The sequence below is a fragment of the Sapajus apella genome, unplaced genomic scaffold, assembly GCF_009761245.1.
Source record: "Sapajus apella isolate SASKATOON/1434 unplaced genomic scaffold, GSC_monkey_1.0 scaffold28, whole genome shotgun sequence".
NCBI lineage: Eukaryota > Metazoa > Chordata > Mammalia > Primates > Cebidae > Sapajus > Sapajus apella.
In genome coordinates, this window is record NW_022436968.1 from 20438733 (window position 1) to 20444107 (window position 5375).

The following is a 5375-nucleotide window of genomic DNA, read 5'->3' on the forward strand; positions in this document are numbered from 1 at the left end:
GTGGTAGATGAAAGGATCAGCATCATGTAAATCACTTTACTGTTCAGACCCTCCCCATACATTTCACCCTTAAGAAGCAAATCTGCATTGGTAGGAAGGTGACCCGAAATGGTAAAAAAAAAAAAAAAAAAAAAAAGGGGTGGGGGGGATGGCAAGGCTAAGGGTACAGTACAGTATGAGACTCACTTTCAGGCCTTCAGACTTGGCAGTGGTCTATAGTAAGGGAGGGTGTCACTAAGGGGAGCTGTTAGGATCATTGGAGGCATCTCCATCAGGAATCTGTCACCTTGGGTCAAGAGCCAGGAGACCAGATGGTAGCCCTAGAATTCACCTGCTCACCAGAAATTGTTCTGCTAATTTGATGGCCTTGCCTGTTGGGAGTAAGAAGAAAGGAATGCAGTATAGAATTGAATACATTCCTGGGAACTTCAAAGGAGGACTGTGAACTGAGAGTATTCACCACTTTCTGATTCATTATGTCTGATTTATGACATAATTTAAGACTAAGAATTCTAAAAAAAAAATAAGTTATTAATATGCTTACTTCAAGTAAACATCTTTGTTCATATCTGATCATAATTTAGTAAATTTTTTGTTTTCTGAGTTTTATTAAGATATATTTCTTTTTTTCTTTTCTTTTTTTTTTTGGAGACAGAGTCTCACTCTGTTGCTCAGGCTGGAGTGCAATGGCGCAATCTTGGCTCACCGCAACCTCCGCCTCCCGGGTTTAAGTGATTCTCCTGCCAGCCTCCCAAGTAGCTGGGACTACAAGTGTATGCCACCATGCCCAGCTAATTTTTTGAATTTTTAGTAGAGACAGAGTTTCACCGCGTTAGCCAGGATGGTCTCAAACTCCTGACCTTGTGATCTGCCCGCCTCAGCTTCCCAAAGTGCTGGGATTATAGGCATGAGCCATCACACCCGACCCGAAATATATTTCAATGACCAATGTCATTATAGCACCATTATACTCTAGGTTCAAAAATGGCAATTTTTTTTTTCTTTTTTAGATAGAGTCTTTCTCTATGGCCCAGGCTGCAGTGAAGTGGCATGATCTCAACTCACTGCAACCTCTGCCTCCCAGGCTCAAGCAGTTCTCGTGCCTCTGGTGCCCCAGTAGCTGGGGCTACAGGCATGCACCACCACACCCAACTAATTTTTATATTTTTTGTAGGGACGAGGTTTTGTCATGTTGGCCAGGCTGGTCTCTAACTCCTGGCCTTAAGCAATCCGCCCACATTGGCCTCTCAAAGTGCTGGGATTACAGGCAGGAGCCACTGTGCCAGGCCCCTAAAATGGCAATTTTCTGCCCCAAAATTTCTTGCTTTGAGTGATCACTGGAGATCATTGTTATGCAGATGAGCCAATGACTACATCCACACTTATAACTCTACAAGTATTTATTGAATATATAATACTTGAAAAGTAGGTTCAAAGGTGAACCAAATCATGGATCCCATTGGGAAAGAGACTAAGATATGTATATCAAAATATCCAGAGGAAATGTCAAAAATGTAAGTCCACCATCCAGAGGTCTGGCATTTTTTTCCCAGAGTGTTATAGTCATGGGACAATGTAAATGTGGCCTACACATACTGGTTTGCACTCTGTGTCCAATTCTGTTTCTTCAGGCTTAAGCACTCACTTCTATTCTACATGTCAGTTAAAAATCCACATTATTAATATTAATAGAGTATTTCAGTCCTCATAATACTCTGCTTGAAAAAGACACTTTTTAGGCCACTGCCACTGCCTCCTCCTCCTTCTCCTTCTCTACCTTGTTCTTTGTTTTCTTCAAAATAAAATTACAAAAATTAGCTGGGCATGGTGGCAGGTGCCTGTAATTCCAGCTACTTGGGAGGCTGAGGCATGAGAATCACTTGAACCCAGGAAGCGGAGGTTGCAGTGAGCCAAGATCCTGCCACTGAACTCCAGCCTGAAGGATAGAGCGAGATTCTTTCTCCAAATAAATAAATAAAATAAAACAATAAGGAAGCCTAAAAGAAAATATAAAATTCACCCTTCTTTTTTTTTTTTTTTTTTTTTGAGATGGATTCTCACTCTGTTGCACAGGCTGGAGGGCAATGGGGTGATCTCGGTTCACAGCAAACTCCACCTCCCGGGTTCCAGCAACTCTCCTGCCTCAGCCTCCTGAGTAGCTGGGATTACAGGTGTCTGACACCATGCCTGGGCTAATTTTTGTATTTTTAGTAGAGACAAGATTTTACCATGTTGGCCAGGCTGGTCAACTCCTGACCTCAGGCAATCCACCCACCTCAGCTTCTCAAAATGCTGGGATTACAGGTGTGAGTCACTGCACCTGCCCTAAAAGTCACCCTTCTAAAGCTTATAATTCAGCAGTTTTTAGAATATTCACAATGTTGTGTGATCAGCACCACTATATAATTCTAGAACATTTTTATCACCCGGAAAAGAAACCCTGTACCTATTACCATTAGTAGTAATTTCCCAACTTTCCATCTGCTCAGCCCTTGGTGACCACTAATCTGCTTTCTGTCTCTCAAGATTTGCCTATTCAGGACATTTCATATAAATGGGATCATACGATTATGTGTCTGGCTTCTTTCACCTAGTATTTTCAAAGCTCATTAATGATTTAACACGAATAGGTACTTCATTCCTTTTTATGGCTGAATGATATTTGATTGTATGGATATACCACATTTTGTTTATCCATTCATCAGTTGATGGACATTTGAGTTTTTTCCACTTTTTAGCTATTATGACTAATGCTGCTATATGAACATTCATGGTACAAGTTCTTGTGTGAAGATATGTCTTAATTCTCTTAGGTATATACCTAAAAGTGAAATTGCTGGTTTATATGGTAGTTCTATGTTTAACTGTTTGAAATTGCCAGAGTAGTTGTATTATTTTACATTCCCACCATCAAAGTATGAAAGATCCAATTTCTTCACATCCTTGTCAGCGCCTGTTACTGTCCATTTTTTTTATTGTAGCCATCCTTGTAGTTGTGAAGTGGTGTCTCTTTGTGATTTTGATTTGAATTTCCCTAACAATTAATATTAAACATCATTTATGTGCTTTTTGGCCTTTTTTATATTTTCTTTGGAGAAATATTTATTGATTCCTCTGCCCATTTAAAAATTGGTCTGTCTTTTTATTATAGAGTCATGATACTTTTTTTTTTGTAAAGTTAAAAATTCCTTAATTTTTTTTTTGAGACAGAGTTTCACTCTTATTACCCAGGCTGGGGTGCAATGGTGCAATCTCGGCTCACTGCAACCTCTGCCTCCTGGGTTCAAGCAATTCTCCTGCCTAAGCCTCTCGAGAAGCTGGGACTACAGGCACGTGCCACCATGCCCAGCTAATTTTTTGTATTTTTAGTAGAGATGGGGTTTCACCATGTTGACCAGGATGATCTTGATCTCTTGACCTCGTGATCCACCCGCCTCAGCTTCCCAAAGTGCTAGGATTACAGGCATGAGCCACCACGTCGGCCTAATTTTTTATTCCTGGTACCACTACCACATTTACAGGGCAATATACCTGATGTAATGAAAAGAAAAAGAAAAAGCTACAATAGAAAAAAGAGCTCAGGAATGTATATCTAGTTGACACCAAATTGCATTAATCAATAGCTGCACTTTTTGCAAACTGTGGCTATGACAGTCCTGAACAAGAAGGGTTTCCTGTTTAAGCTGCAGTAACTTTTCTGACTATGGATCATCACTCCTTCTGTGGCAGATTTTTACAGTTCCTCTAATGCATTTGGGACGACTGTCTCAAAGTAACCTGCAGTTTTCCTGACAACTCCTCGCTCTCTCTCCTGCTAAGAACTGTAGCCCTTGTCTGCTGTTTTTAGAACCTTCTGCTACCATATCTACCATGTCCACCACCAGATTCATAACCACAATAGAGACTGCCCGAGCTTCTTCCACCAAAACTGCCCCCTTTCATGGGTCCATTATTTGATTGCTATTGTCCACTACAATTTCCAAAATCATTATAGTTCCCACCACCACTATAGTTACCACCGCCAAAATTTCCTCCTTCATTGTAACCATCATATCCTCCACCACCGCCACCATATCCACCACCTTGGTTTCCATATGCTGGTCCACCACCACCATAGCCCCCTCTACTACTATAACCAGGACCACCGCCATAGTTGCCACCATCACCTCCAAATCCATTATATCCACCAACACCTCCTCCATAACTACCTCTGCTACCACTACTTCCACCACCATAACCTCCTCTTTCATCAAAGTTTCCACCATGGCCAAAATTACCTCCACCACCTCCTAAGTTTCCTCCGAGACCCATAAAGTTGCCAGATCCACCTCCACAACCTCTCTGTGATCCAGCAGACTGCATCTCTTGTTTAGAAAGGGCCTTTTTCCCTTCACAATTATGCCCATTAATAGTGTGGTTATTTCTGAACAACAATTTTATCAACTGTATCATGATCATCAAAATTTACAAAAGCACTTTGTCTTCCAAAACTTCTATGATTTCAATCTTGCCATACTTTTCAAAGTAGTCTCTCAAATTATACTCTTCTGTATCTTCTTTAATACCACCAACAAAAATTTTCTTCACTGTTAGATGGGCACCAGGCTAAACAGAATCCTCTCTAGAAACAGCTCTCTTTGGTTTCACTACACGCCCATCAGCCTTGTGTGGTGGAGCACACATTGCTTCATCCACCTCTTCAACACAAGACTAAGTCACAAAACCAAAGTCCCTGGAATGTTTTGTTTGGGGATCTCTCATTACCACACAATCTGTGAGTGTGCCCCATTTCTCAAAATGCTCTCTTAAACTATCATCTGTAGTTTCAAAGCTCAGACCACCAATAAACAGTTTCTCAACTGCTCTGCTTCCTTTGGATCATGGCCCCTGCGCCCTGCCTGGACTCTGGCTGGGGGCGACCAGGCAGAAGTTTTACCTCCATTTGGAGACTAGACTCGCCTCTTACAACTTGAGTTCAATATCCAGAGTTCTTTATATATTCTAAATAGTAGACCTTTATTGCATATATGATTTGTAAATACTTTCTTCTATTTTGTGGGTTGTCTTTTCACTTTCTTGATGATGTCCTTTGAAACATATTGTTTTTAATTTTGTTGAGGTCGAATTTATCTACTTTTTCTTGTTCCCTGTATTTTATGTGTCATAGCTAAGAAGTCATTGCCTAATCCAAGGTCATGAAGATTTACTTTTATGTTTTCTTCTAAGACTTTTATAGTGTCAGCTCTTATAGTTAGGTTCTTAATCCATTTTGAATTAATTTTTTTAAGTTTTTTTTTTTTTTTTTAGACGGAGCCTTGCTCTGTCACCCAGGCTGGAGTGCAGTGGCCCAGTCTCAGCTCACTGCAACCTCCCCC

At 40.7% G+C, this 5375-nt stretch overlaps 1 pseudogene; it reads right to left on the reverse strand.

The window, feature by feature from the left end:
- Positions 1 to 3707: 3707 nt before the first annotated feature.
- Positions 3708 to 4942, reverse strand: LOC116561143 (annotated as a pseudogene).
- Between the last annotated feature and the right edge of the window lie 433 nt (positions 4943 to 5375).